The sequence below is a fragment of the Cavia porcellus genome, unplaced genomic scaffold (genome assembly GCF_034190915.1).
Source record: "Cavia porcellus strain 051 isolate PalLab524CR breed Dunkin Hartley unplaced genomic scaffold, mCavPor4.1 scaffold_6, whole genome shotgun sequence".
NCBI classification, from domain to species: Eukaryota; Metazoa; Chordata; class Mammalia; order Rodentia; family Caviidae; genus Cavia; species Cavia porcellus.
In genome coordinates, this window is record NW_026947489.1 from 25,355,635 (window position 1) to 25,369,295 (window position 13,661).

The 13,661-nt window shown below is 49.9% G+C and overlaps 1 long non-coding RNA gene across 1 annotated transcript; it reads left to right on the forward strand.

The window, feature by feature from the left end:
• Positions 1–761: 761 nt before the first annotated feature.
• LOC134476390 (uncharacterized) lies at positions 762–7,736 on the forward strand. The gene is made up of 2 exons (XR_010047986.1): positions 762–1,469; positions 7,079–7,736. It is a non-coding gene; the product is annotated as an uncharacterized LOC134476390 (long non-coding RNA).
• The last annotated feature ends 5,925 nt before the right edge of the window (positions 7,737–13,661 follow it).

Below are 13,661 nucleotides of genomic sequence, written 5' to 3' on the forward strand. Positions count from 1 at the left end.
CTTCCCCCTGCTCTACCCTCATAGTCCCCTGGAGATCTGCTACTCACATAGGGAACACTTCTGTCCTGAAGCAGCCCTCCCTCCACAGGCATGGGGATTCGAGGTCTAGATGAAAGAGCAACTTGTTCAGGGACCCAGAATCCCAGAGCTCCAAGGCCCCTGAACCCACGGAGGCCAGTCGCTCCCTGAGCCAACTGAGCCTGGCTCAGCCACCGGGGCTGATGGCTGGTGAGCGGACCCTGCTGTACCGTCCCATTGTCACTGGTGTACCCCACACAAGGACTGGAAAGAGGAGCCCAGGATGCCCTGTCAAGATCCCCTCCACACACGGGAGCCCTGAGCTGGAGAGGTCCCAGCAGACCGCAGAGGCAGACAGGTAGATCCTGCTTTGTCAGTCATCCGTGTGCTTTGCACTCGTGAGAGAACATTCCCGAATACTTTCTCATCTTAACTTTCAACGTACCATAAAATAGTTTCTGTAGACCAAAAGATACAAAGTTTTATTTTATTCTAAAAGGTATTTATTGTTTTAATGCAAAAGTCATACATGTGTGTGCTTTATCATATATATATTATATATTTACTTATCCATAATTAATATACCAAATTCCAAAAATGCTGCTAACTATGTATGAGTTACCAAGAGCTACTCAGAAGCAGGCGAAGGTCACAGAGTGCTCACCCTGTCTCTGCCTTCCGGAAGTCCCTCACTGTGGCCAGGCTGCAGCATCTGGCTTGGCAGGTACAGCCCTACAGCACAGGACACCTGGGCCCCTGCCCTCAGCAGACCTTAATGTTCCCTCACAGGTCTTATCCCGGCCAACTCTTGGCAGAGCAGGAACATTGCAGCCACTGCCAGCATCCACGAGGCCACTTCCAAGCCAGGCTTTTCCTGCCCCTGCTGCTAACCCCCTGGTGAGCTCCACCCACATGACTCCAACTTTGCTCTTTCCCTCCTGCCTCTGCCCAGGTCCAGACGGAGCAGTAATGGACAATCTCCAGGGCTTTCGTCCCTGTCCACAGCACGTCTTCTTTCTCTGGGGATGACACATGCATAGTCTTATCTGAACTCTTCAGTTTCAAACTTCAGCTGCTCAGTGCCCTGGCTGTATTCCACGAGCTGGTGTGGTTCTCCAATCTGGGCCTAGATAAGGCAGAGAACCCATATTCAGATGAACAGGAGTGGTGGCATGGTGGCAATGGTGGGGATGGTGGAGATGATGAAGACAGCCACCACTTCCCAGCCATGTAACTCAGTGCCAGGCACTGTGCTAATCACTTTGCATGGATTACCACTCTCTATTGAGGCTGACTGTGGACCATGTTGCAGGAGATCCTCTGTGCTGGTTGTGTCCCTCTAAGTGCACAGGAAGACTGGGAAGGTACCGATGAGCCATCCACTCCAGCTGCCTTCTCTGGCTGAAAGACCATGCAGGGCAGCCTGTCCAGCTGTGGTGGGCCAGAAAATGGTGAGTAAACTGAATTCTGTGATAGCCCTGCCCCGAACCCAGACAGCAGCAAAGGACCCAAAGAATGGCAGATGAGACACAGGAAGGACCTAGGGACCAGAGTGCAGAGACAAGTCCTGCACCAGTTGGTTCCTCCCTTTGTGGAGGTGGAGATAACACACATTGAGGTTCAAGCGAGGGTTTGTCCTCCTCACTCGAGTCAGGTTGCTCGTGGAGGGGGTTCTGATGGGTCTGGCTAGGGAGGCAGCCGCACAGTCAGAATGCAGGACAGAAGCTGACATATGAGGCTAAGTCCGGGGGACAAAGTCTGAGTCTCCAGCTCTCCAGGGGAAACGGATGGACTTGAACAGATGCGGACCAAAAGGAGCCCAGTGGTTCATCCAGGCTCAGGCTTCTCTCAGAGGCAAATCAAAGTGCAGAATGCTGGCTCCAAAGGCCTTAGCTTATTCTAGAGGGAAACTCATAGAGTCCAGCTCCTGAGAAGAAATGTACACCTGAGTCTAGAGGGTGGAAGGAGAGGATTCAGGGAGATAAGAACACAGGGTGGGATAAGGTGGACAGCCTGAGGGTCGAGCATGAGTTCAAGGGAGAGGAGCTCTCACAAGACTGCACAGATAGGACTACGGGGCACTCCCATGCCTATCACAGCCTCTCAGCTTCTCCTGGGCCACTTCCTACTCCTCCCTCAGCCAGCCTTAGAGCCAGCAGAAACCACCAGGGAGGCTCACAGGCCCTGAGCCTGCCCAGGATCAGCCCCACTGTGGGCTTCAATCTGGCTGGGGTTGATGTCTTCATGTCTACACTGTCTGCAGTAGACACAGCTGGTCTATAGGCTTGGAACTCATGTGGGCTGCTGCCTCTGTGTGGTCTGCAGAGGACATTGCCCCACGGTTTCTCTAGAGAAACTACCTACCCTCCCTTCCCCTTCCCCTGCTCCAATCTCTATCTCTCTCAAACTCTGCCCCTGAAATCCTGCCCTGTGCTTGCCCTTGCCCTTTTGCGTGGACCCCATTTGTAGCTTCCTCCTCCTGTACAGCTGAGGAGCCCAGGGCAAGGCCAGCCTAGCCCTATGGCTGAACTCTCCTCAGGAGTTCCCCATCCACCTTGCTACTTCCTCCTCGCCACTGCTTCCCACCATCCATTCTTCCCTTGGATGCCCCAGAAGACCCAAGCCCACACCGTATTGTCCATGTGTCCCCCAGGGTATCAGCCACTCACTCCACAAGGGCAACTTCCCACTCATATGCAACGCCTGGTGAAGCCATCAGATGCTCAGAGATTACGAGGCTCGCCTTCCTGATCCAGCCTCTTTCTCAGATGTCACACTGGGAATGACTGCCATGATACCAAAGCTCAGATGCCTTCTTCTGTTCTCACTTCCCAACCACACTAGGTTTCAATTCTATAATCAGAAAGGACAGCGTTTCTTTCTGAGATGCATTGAGCGATCAACAAAGAGCACTGGGTGACTCTGGGCCACTGTCCTTGGAAGTGACAGCAAGGACAGAGACAGGTACACTGCAAAAGGGTCTGGGGAGTGCAGCTCAGCTCTGGAATGTAGAAGCTCAGAGGAGGGCACATATTCCACCACCTGGGGCTCTACATAGGGGAGCATACTCTGCAGGTCAGGAGCGAGCTAGGTGGGAAGAGGCAGAGGGCTTGTGTGAGCAGGAGCCAGTGTGCCCCGTGGTACAGGAACAGGAAGCCCAGGAGATTCAGGGACCACCATTAGAGACATTTCGGAGACCTGTGCTCCTCTCCTGAGCCATCACTCCATTCCCATCACCCCAGCTGCTGTCTGCACGCTGCCCTGACTCCTTACCCTCATCTTCAGTGCAAGTCTCAGCAGACGAATCCTAACCCATGCTCAAATCCACTGGCTTCTCTGTCACCCCTACTTTCTGCCCAGTGTTCTCCCATACATCCAGCATAACCCCAGTATCTCATCCTTTCTCTACCCATCTTAACTCTTTGAATTCAACCTCTCCCAGAGTGGGGACACATGGTCTTTATATCTCCACTCCTCGCTACTGAGAGCCCACACCAAAACCAACGGGGTGAGGGATGCTGAGCCTTCTCCAGCTGCCCCTCTTCACCCCACAGCCTGTCTTACCCTCACCTGCCCAGTGTGAGCTTCCAACGGTGAATGGCTGTTCCCTCCTGCATGCTTTGGCGAATGCCACCTCCTCTCCTCATCTGCCTCACTCACCTTTGAGTCTCAGCCCAGGGGCCCCTTTCTGAGCTCTTTGACTTCTCACCACCACCAGTGTGACTCCTGCCCCTTTCCCATGCTCAGCCGGACATGGTTCTGCTGCTGGTTCTGATGGTTCTGATGCTGTGCTTTTCCTACTCCTTTGTCATCTCTGGTTGTAAATACATTGGGCACAAGACCTAGATCTCACTCATCTTTGCGTCTCTTACCTAACTCAGGGCCTGGAATACAGTGAGAATGCAGACCTTTACGAACTAAATAAATAATGGCACAGGTGATTGAAAAACGGATGCTTATGGTTACTAAAACAATTAATTCAGGGAGCACAATTGGAAGGAAGAAGAAATAGCATGATGTGCTTGTTGGGAGATACAGAATTTGGAGCATCTATGGAGCATAGAATGTAAACAATCCCAACATTAGTGGAAGAGACAACCAAGAGAAGAGCTACAGAAAGGTGGAAATTAAGAAAGTTCCAATACAGAAGCCAAGAGGAAGGGAGGATCCATTTTACATGCTGCTTAGACTTCACTGGCTTTGAGACAAAACAAATAAACCTCAAAACCCTTTGGCAAATCTAGTTGGCCTCCCAACAAGTCTCTTAGAGCAGAAATGGGCTTTCGACATCCACTGAGAGAGTTTTATTTCCAGGGTGCTAAGAAGTGTTTTGGGGGAAGAGCAAATGAGCATAACAAAACAGAGAATGTGTTCAGTGACTCCACTGATCTCCCCAGTCTAGGGTTGATTCGTCCAGCCCATCATCCACTTCCCATAATACCAAATCCCTGTGCATTTGAAGGGAAATATAAGCCACGTGGTCATGATCTATTTGCACGTTATGTAACCAAATGTTGGGCTGTAGCTGTTTGATGTCCAAGAGACCATCTGAAGAGCTTTTGCAGCCAGAAATCATGAGCTGCCAAGAAAACAAAGAGGAGAAAAACCCTGGCCGGCCTCATCCATAATCTGAGGCCCTCAGTAGGGAGTGGAGAGTGTGGAGGACAGAGGCCTCCTGTCTGCCAACTGCTAGACCGGATCCACATTCTGTGTCTCAACTGCTAGCCTTGAGTGATGAACCAGCCCCACAAACAAACAGGCAATGCCTGGAAACAAACTGTCATTTACACCACTAATTGATCACCATTGGGCAGCTAGATTATTTCCAATTGTGACATAATAGATAAAGCTAATGCAAAAATCTTTGTTGATGAATTTTTCTTATCATTTCCTAAAGTTAAGTTTTCTAAAGCAGAATTACTAGATCAAAGGGGAGAAATGTGCTATTAAACCACATTTCAAACAAATTGCACTGAGGTGGGCATAGGGAAAAAGAAAAAGAAAAATTGAAGTCATCCTCTTACAAGCAGCGAATGAGCTCCAAGCATGGAGCAATAGCAGTGAAATAAAAGAATATTATGAAGCTATTAAAAATCATGCTTTCAAAGACTTTACACAGCAATGGGAAACTATTAATAAAAGTATAAAGTTGCATTTTAATATAAATGATATACAAATATAAACTCATTTATTTATTTTGAGACAGAATCCCTTGATGCTCCTAAGTTGCCCAAGCTGGGCTCAAACTTGCGATCCTCCTGCCTCAGTCTCCCAAAACATTGGGGTTCAGGCACGCACCAATTATGATGCAGATGTGACATTTCTTGTGTTAGTTGGTCCTTCTAAGGGAAGACCTAGGGACCAGACTGTCTCTACCTCATGTCTCCACCTTCTTGAGAAGTCTCCCCAGAGGTCCAGGGGATGTGAGGGCAAGGAAAATCATATGGACCCTTCCCACAGCTCAGGTGAAAATGACACATGGCACTTTCACTCACGATCTGTCGTTAGAACAATGTCTCTGGTCCACACTTGACTGTGGCGCCTTGAAGGAACACGTGGACATGTGGCGAGTGCTCAGTCTCTCAGCCACAGTCTGACTTCTCCCTCTCCCCATCCTGTGAGGCAAATGTCACCAGTGTGCAGGAGACAGCACCTAAGTCCCGCCCCTAACTCCAGGGACCAAAGCCTCCCACAGCTGCATAGGAATCTCTGTATCACATTCCACATAGATCTTGTTGGTCCAGAGAGCTCTTGTCCTAGAACTGGGGTCAACACACATCTTTCTTAAAAGTTCATAGAGGAAACAGCAGGCTTGTGGGTGATGGGGTCTCCGGTGCATTGGGTTTAATCCTGCCCCTGAAGCACAGAAGCAGTGGCATTGTGGATGTAAATGGTGGGCCTGGCCGTGCTCTGGTCAAGCTTTACTCACAGGATGGGCAGCTGGGTGTATCTGGTGTATCTGCTAGTCTCGGCTGCCAAAGGTTACATTGCCTGCCTGCTAGACACCTGGGGGTGTCTGTGGGCAGGCACAGCACAAAGCCCGCAAACATACCCATCTGCAGACAGCAAGATGGAAGGCACTGGCCTCCACAGGCCGGGGAACCTCTGCCGCTCCCACACAGCCGCTGAAGACCTCTGACCTGCGGGCTGAGGGTCCCCTTGTTCTGCTCCTCCTGCTCCCTCTGCTTCCTCTCTAAGGACACGTTTTAGAAACTTTTTCCTCTTCTGTTGCTTCCTTCGCCACGCTGGACGTGAGCTTTGAAAACAATGTCCTCCTTGGGGGCTTCGTGGCTCCTCAACTTGTTTGCTGCCAGAGATTGTTGGGGGCTCAGAGAGCATAAGCTTCACACAAGCAGAGCCATGGGTTGGGGTACAGTCTTTTTTTGCTGGCAGAGCGATTCCCAGGTCTTGGGAGTCAACTCCTCTTCCAGCTCCTCACTGTGCCTTCGAGACTGCCTTCAGCAATCTGCTAGCCCCCAGGCTTCTTTCTGTGACACAGCGGTGCTCCCTAGAGCACCTGGGGGCCGGAGGTGGGAAGCCTTTGCCTAGTTCTGCTCTGAGACCTTTTAACCAAAGGGAACGTTTACCACAGTTGTGAGAGTCACAGCCTTCTTTTGGTTTTTGCACTGAGTCCAACCGGGCAGCACATCCTCCATCTGATATTTGCCTTTGGCTTTTCCAGGTCTTCCTAGATCTTATTTCCCACCATTTATCATCCAGGGACAGTTAACTTTTCAACCTTAACTTTTGGCCTTTTACCATTTCTCTTTACTACTCCTGGAAACCGGTGGATTTTTTTCTGTGCTTGTCCGCCCCTTGTAACATCTTGTTAAATGTACTGGGTAACTACCAGCACATGGTACCAACACTCCATTTCCAACTCCCCCAGGAGCCAGAAGTTCGTTGGAAGGAAATGTGCCTTCTGAGCCATGGCAGGCTCCTCTCATAAACATTGTGCCGCCCCACAGCAGGGGCTGCAGGCTTCCCAGTGTCCGCTGTGGTTTCCTTGTTACTGCTACCTGGCCAGCGCCAACACTACATGTTTTGGTTTTCTTTACAGCTGTGCTGCACTTCCCCTGCCAGTCTCTAGACCAAGATACCTAATGGGCAATGTCTTAGCCCCTTTTATGCTACTAACACAGAAAGCTTGAGGCCTGGTGACTGGTGGAGAAGAGAGATTCGTGTTGGCAAGGTTCTAGAAGCTGGAAGGTCCAGGAGCACAGTGGCCTGAGGTCTTGGTGCTGCTTCAATTCATGGCAGAAAACAGCACATTGCTGTGGTGATGACCCAGTCCCTTCAAAGCAGGAACTCACCCGTGCTGGTGAGAATGAACCTTGTCCTTGAGGAAGACGTTACTGACCCAAACATCCCTTCAAGTCCCATCATGTGTCTAAGTTGTTCCACTGGGAATCACATTTCAACCAGGCTTCAATGGAACAAAACCTATCCAAGCCATAAAGGTCATGAGAGATTCTTTTATTTGGTGGTTTAATGAGTCCTTCACCTGCTCCAATGAAGTTTGACATGAGTGTGGTGGCTGTGTGTGGCATACGAACATCTTATAATTTGTAAATAGGAAGAGCAAGAGAAGTTGATGGAAAAGTATAGGAATGAGAAAAAAAAAAGGAATCCGGTTGTATCATGTACAGATTCACGTTCTCTACGATGAATGTGATCATTTTGTATACTATATACCAATAAAAACTGATAAACAATAATTCACCTACCTTTACCCTTTGAAAGCCACTTGTTCCAAATGGCCCTTTGGGATGCACACAGATATATACAGATTCTTTTCCCTTGGGAACAGCCTTGATTCTGAAACCTTCCTAACCCCAAAAGCACCCTGGCATCTCTCCTTCCTCTATTTACCCCAATCCTATTTAATTGCAGCATTTGGATATGGTAGAATATTTTTAGAAAAGTAATACAGTAATTATTTCCCTTTTGTGTTCCTGTTTCCAATCTTTCCCTAACTCTGCCAGGATGGGAGACGAATGAGGTAGCCAGAGATCAGGAGCACAGGGAGGGAAGCAAGCCATTCTGTTTCAGATGTGCGTGCCTAGCGCATCTGAGGCCTCTGGCCACACAGCAATCTTATAAGCTAGATGTGCTGCAGAGAAGATATTTCCCACTTGTTTTTTCTACCTTCATCCTCCCCTGGCCATCAGGAGGCAGGCTAGGTGCTGATTTTCATAATTTACCCCAAACACTAACAGAATACCCTTGGCCTGGCAAGGAGAACTTGGCCTACGATGCTGCCCAAAAGAGCAGAAGTGGAGTGACAGAGTCCTAAAGGTAACAGGCAGAAGACAGAATTAGTAACAGAAAGAAAACAGGGTTGCAATTGTTGATCCTAATATTATAATAAAGTTTGGGAAAGCACCTTTGCCCAATCAAGCTGGACCCACTTCTCGTCTCAGGCACACCCATGGGAGATCACCACTAGGGGAGAAATGATGCCAATATAGTTCAAGGTGCAACAAGATAGGGAGACAGAGGCCTTGAGGTCTGCACACAGGGAGCTTTCCAATCCTAAGGGCCACGCACATGGTCAAGAAGTCCCATGACTCATTAGAGGAGCCTCTCCTACAGAAGTGGGATCTATCATTGGTCCTGAAGACCACGGCAAGGACAGGACAACCAAGGAACAGTCAGCAGAGGAGGGGAGGCCAAAGGACACTTCCTGGAAGAGGCAGAAATGGTGAATCCTCTGGTCCAGCAAGAATTGAAAGAACAGAGCAGCCACTGCAGCCCCGAGACACGCGTACCTCTATTGGGTCAGGCACTGCACTAATAAGAAAGGAATCCTGTGATCATGTAAGCATGTGTCACTGTGCATGACAGCTCTCTCGGAAATATTTGCAAAGGAAGTGACCAAGAACTCTCTGGGTGCTGCTAAGGAGGTTGACAGAACCAGCAGTTAGAGCTGAGACAAAGTTTGGGAAGCAGACTGATGGTGGGCTGTGCCTCCACTCCATCCGTAAGGAAGGATAGGAAAGATTCCCCTCCACCTCGAGTCAGATGAAAGGAACATCAGAGGGGCTTGCTCAGTGACACTGATGGGAGCCCAAAGTCTGTAGGAAGCCTGTGACTGGTGCTGATTCCCACTTAGAAAGGCTAAAGAGAGAAAGAAATAAAGAAATATGGAGCCGTGCTTTGATGGTGAAAGCAAACAGAAGTGCCTGAATTGAGATAGATGAGCAATCTCAGAATCTGGGGGCCTCAAAGAGCCTGTGGCTATTTCCTGTGGGCCAGATGTGTGTCACGTGAGAGACACAGTATGAGCTCATCCTCATTCCCATTTGTGTCCTTGGAGGAGCAGGCAAATAGACAGACACATAGACCTCGAAAGGAAGGACTCACAGTAGGGAGCTCTGAGGGGCAGAGGGCTAGCAGCACTGTGGGCCAGGGACCTAGGTAAGATCCCTAGAGCAGGAGATGCCTGAGGGGCCACCCTAGTGACCCTGGCCGTCTGCCAAAACTGAGAACACAGGAGCTGGCTCTGTTGATCTTTTCCTCCTGCAGTTCCAACCCCAAGAACCTCAGGAAGCACAGAGCAAGGGAAACAGACTTGCCAGGGAGAAGGGGAAGGTTTGATCAACAGAAAGTTCCGAATTTGAACCCATATAGAAAAATGGCATCATAATGCCTGACCTGAGTGTATGTTGACATGTTTGGAAGCATACAGTGGCTCCAGGCGACTGTACCACCTATGGGACCAGCTGAGGGGCAGGGAGGAATTCGCCCCACAGATCAGGATCAAGGGCTCCTCCTCAGGATGTGGAAATGACTGTCTCATGAACTCACCTTTTGCGTGCTCCGTGTCTGGGCTATGTACAGAACACGGAGGAGATGAAGGAGAAGGCAGGCATGAGAGACGAGGCCACGGGGGAGTGAGAGGAGGAGAGCTACCCAATGGGTCTCCCTCACCTGTGACTTGCATTTGACACTTTTTTCTGACAGTACTGAAGTTTGAACCTAGGACCTCACATTGAACTACATCCCCAAAATACCCCTAGACACTGTTTTTTATTCTTTTGAGACAGGTCACTAACTCACTGCAATGACCAGACTGGGCTCAAACTTGTGATTCTTCGGCCTTCCAAAGTGCTGGCAGTATAGGTGTGCACCACCACACCTGGAAAAGAGAGGTGTCTTGTTCTGCCAAATCCCCTCGTAGCAGCCCACGGTTAAGCCCAGGGCTCCCCCAAGGGCTTGCTCTCCTCCTGCTCCAGGAAGGAAGGCAGAAGCACCAGGAGGTTGACAACCAGTGTGGGGTGAAGATGCTACTCCCCCCTATTCACCCTGCAGGAAGGGCTGCTCCAAGTCACTTCCTGTGTGTCAGGCCTCAGAGGGGTGGAGTACCTGTAACTCCAGGGTCACTGGCTTGATGGACACTTTTTATTGCCATTCCTTTCTACCTCTTTTCCATCACTCCCACATCGGCTGCGCCCCTCACCCTCACCTCCTGCTGTGTGCATCCCAGGGGAAGAAGTCACTTCTCCACACTTGGGCCCCTAGGGGCCTGCAGCTCTGCCCTCCATCTCCAGCCATCTCTAGCAGCTCTGGGTCTTCTGGCCCAAACTCCTGTCCCTTCTGGGGAAGAAGGAACGGGTGCAGGACCCAGAAGCTTCCCCACCACTGCCTGTTCCCCACAGGAAGAGCCTGGACCTCAGTTCAGGGGTCCCGCAGGCCCCTGCCCTGGCCAGGCAGCAGCATCCTGGTGTGGCAGCTGCAAGGCCTGGCAGCTCAGCCCCAGGGTGGTGCCACTTCCTGCCCGTCTGTTTAGGAGCACATTCAGGAGACATGAGCAGATGTTTGGCAGATGTTCAAGCCCATTTCCATCAGCCAACAATAACAGTGCAAAGGCAGTGCAGGAGGGGGAGGAGAAGTCTACCCAGTGGTGGGGGACACCAGCAGGGGCGCCACATCCATCCCTGGGCGGGGTGCTCCTGGGTGACTCCATACACTGTGGGCTCTAGCACAGCACGCCCAGTGCCAGGACTCGGGGTGGAGCTCTGACTGGGTCAGCCTGTTTTTGCTCAGCTCCCCAGATGGAGCCCACAATCCAGCGTCAGGCTGCCTGGCTGCCTGAGTCGCCTGGAGAAGCTTCAAGGGCAGGGCAGGCTATGACAAGGTCCAAGGCTCCTCCTGAGCACACAGACAGATGCCCTCCTGTGTTCTTTCCACCCTAGCTGGACGTCTCTCCCCACTGTTCAGCGCACGACCCAAGAGGCCTTCTCACCACGAGAACTGGTATGAGACCAACCCAAGCACTGGTGTCCAGGCAGTGGGCTTGTGGGGAAAACAGAATCTCCGTGGGAACCAAGAAAGTATTGTAGTCTTTTTCGTGTGCTCTTTAAATTTTAAAGTATTTAACTGACAAAAATTGTATGTGTTCAAGATGCACAACACGAGGATTTGATAAACAGGGACGCCATGCAGTGATTATCCCAAAGTACCCCTAGATACCCAAAATTTGTTGATTTTGTGCTCTCGCTGCATTAATTTCAGAACACTCAAGCCTTAAAAGAAGGAAGTTCCAGTCTTTTCATCATAACTGAAAGAATGGCATGATTGATTAAATATTGCCAGCATTATTTTCCAATACTTTTAAATGCAGCCACATAGCCAAGTGTTTTGAATTACATAAACATGTGCACAGCAGCCTGACTCACCAGATTTACACTGTGCTTCCTCAGGAGGCTCCGAGATGATCCACTAGCAAAATGGGCTACAAGATTATTTGCAGTTTGTGATACGTTGGACAGCAGAGTCGGAGAATTCGTAGGAAAAGCTAAATCTTTGAATTTGCCTTTTAACAAATGAAAATACTGCAGTGCTCTTATCTGAGTTTGCAGTTAGCAGATGGTTATAAAAGCTTTATATAAGGAATTCCAGAAAAGGATAGCCTGTAGTGGACCAGGCAAGAAACAGAAAAGCCATGGCTTACCAGTAAGTGTTGAATAACTGAGGACATCTTGGCTTTCCTTTCTTTATGGATTTCCCAAATCAAAGATGCTTCTCAAAAACACAGACCCACCACAAGTTTACAAAGCTTCCTCAGGCAGAGGCTGTGCTGGTCTTTTCCGAACTGCTTCAGTGTTAGTATCGCTGATGCCACAGCCAGAAGAGAACTGTTCCCTTTGTACATGGAAGCTGTATCCTGTGACCACCACCCTCCTTCCTCCCGTCTCTGCCCTGAATCCCTCTCCTCTCTCCACGTTTTTCATTCCCATGTATAAGTTAGCTCATGCAGCATGTCTTTTAGTGTCTGGCTTATTTCATTTAACATAATGCCTTCGAGGTTCATCCATATTTTCACAACAGACCATGGTCCCACTATGCGTTCATGGTGAGGCTATGGGGTTCACACTCTCTGGTCCTTCTCCTCACCCCTGCTCCATCAGCTCCCTGCCATCCCAGAGTGGAGTGTGATACCTGAACCTCTCTCCCACATCCACCCCCTCTCTCTCCCTCGCCTCTGCTCCACAGGCACCTGCATTGCCATGGGACTCTCGTGTGCACTCTGCTGCAATGCTCCATTCCCGGCCCCACTGACCCAGCACAGCCCAGCCACCCCGCAGGCAGGACCAGTGCCCTCGAGGCAGCACAGCACACTGTAATGGCTGCAAGAGCTCCCAAATCCAGATAGCCTGGAGATCTTGGGGACATTAACGTCTCTCTCGAGCATTTCCTCTCCAGTACAAGTCTGAGTATAGTGGTACCTATTCACAGATCAAAGATGAGGATTAAGGGGGCTGGGGATTTAGCTCAGCGGCATAAGCACCTGCCTTGCAAGCAGGCGGTCGTGAGTTCGATCCCCGGTACCGATAAAAACGAAAAAGACAAAAAAAAAAAAAAAAAAAAAAAAAACAAAGATGAGGATTACAATCACTAAGCACGCCAAAACCCCATCACATGGCAAGTACTTAATGTCAGCTGCCATGGTGGCCATGTTTTGACACAGAAGATGAAACTCGGAGTATCTTTTCCTGCCCTTGAGGAGCTCACAGGCAATGTCTCAGTAGACAGAGACTCAAACACACCACGGTCGTTCAGAATCAGGAGCAAGAACCAAAAAAGCACTGATTTGTGGCAAGGCCGAATAACTCGATTCACCTCTCCAAGTTCCACTTAGCTGCAAAATGAGAAACTTAATAGTACAAGCAGAGCCCTATGCTCAGCAGGGGATCAGGAGACTGAAATCATGTCTGCATCATGCACCTCTGTATTAGAGAAATTCACAGTTGATGTGCAGGTGGAAAAACATGTTCAAAAATTAGAACTAGAAGGCGACATGTGAAGTGAGCAGAGGCCAGCACAAGAGACCACGTAGAAAGCAAACCATGAGTACAGAGGACAGGACAGACTGCTGAGCACTTCCTGTGCAAGACGCCCAGTCCTCCCCAACCTGTGGGGATGGTACTTTTAGCCAATTTCTTAACCCAGGTGTGAACAGAGGCTCAGAGATGCCACGCATGCAGAATGTGACTCATGTCCCCACAGAGCTGTGGGAGTTTGGACCCACTACCTTCCTCCACCTCTCTAATACACCCTGCCTCATTTTACCGAAAGGGAATCTTGCCCAAGGTGGGGCACGGTTTGATGGGGGCAAAGGTCTCCGTCTTGATTGGCAA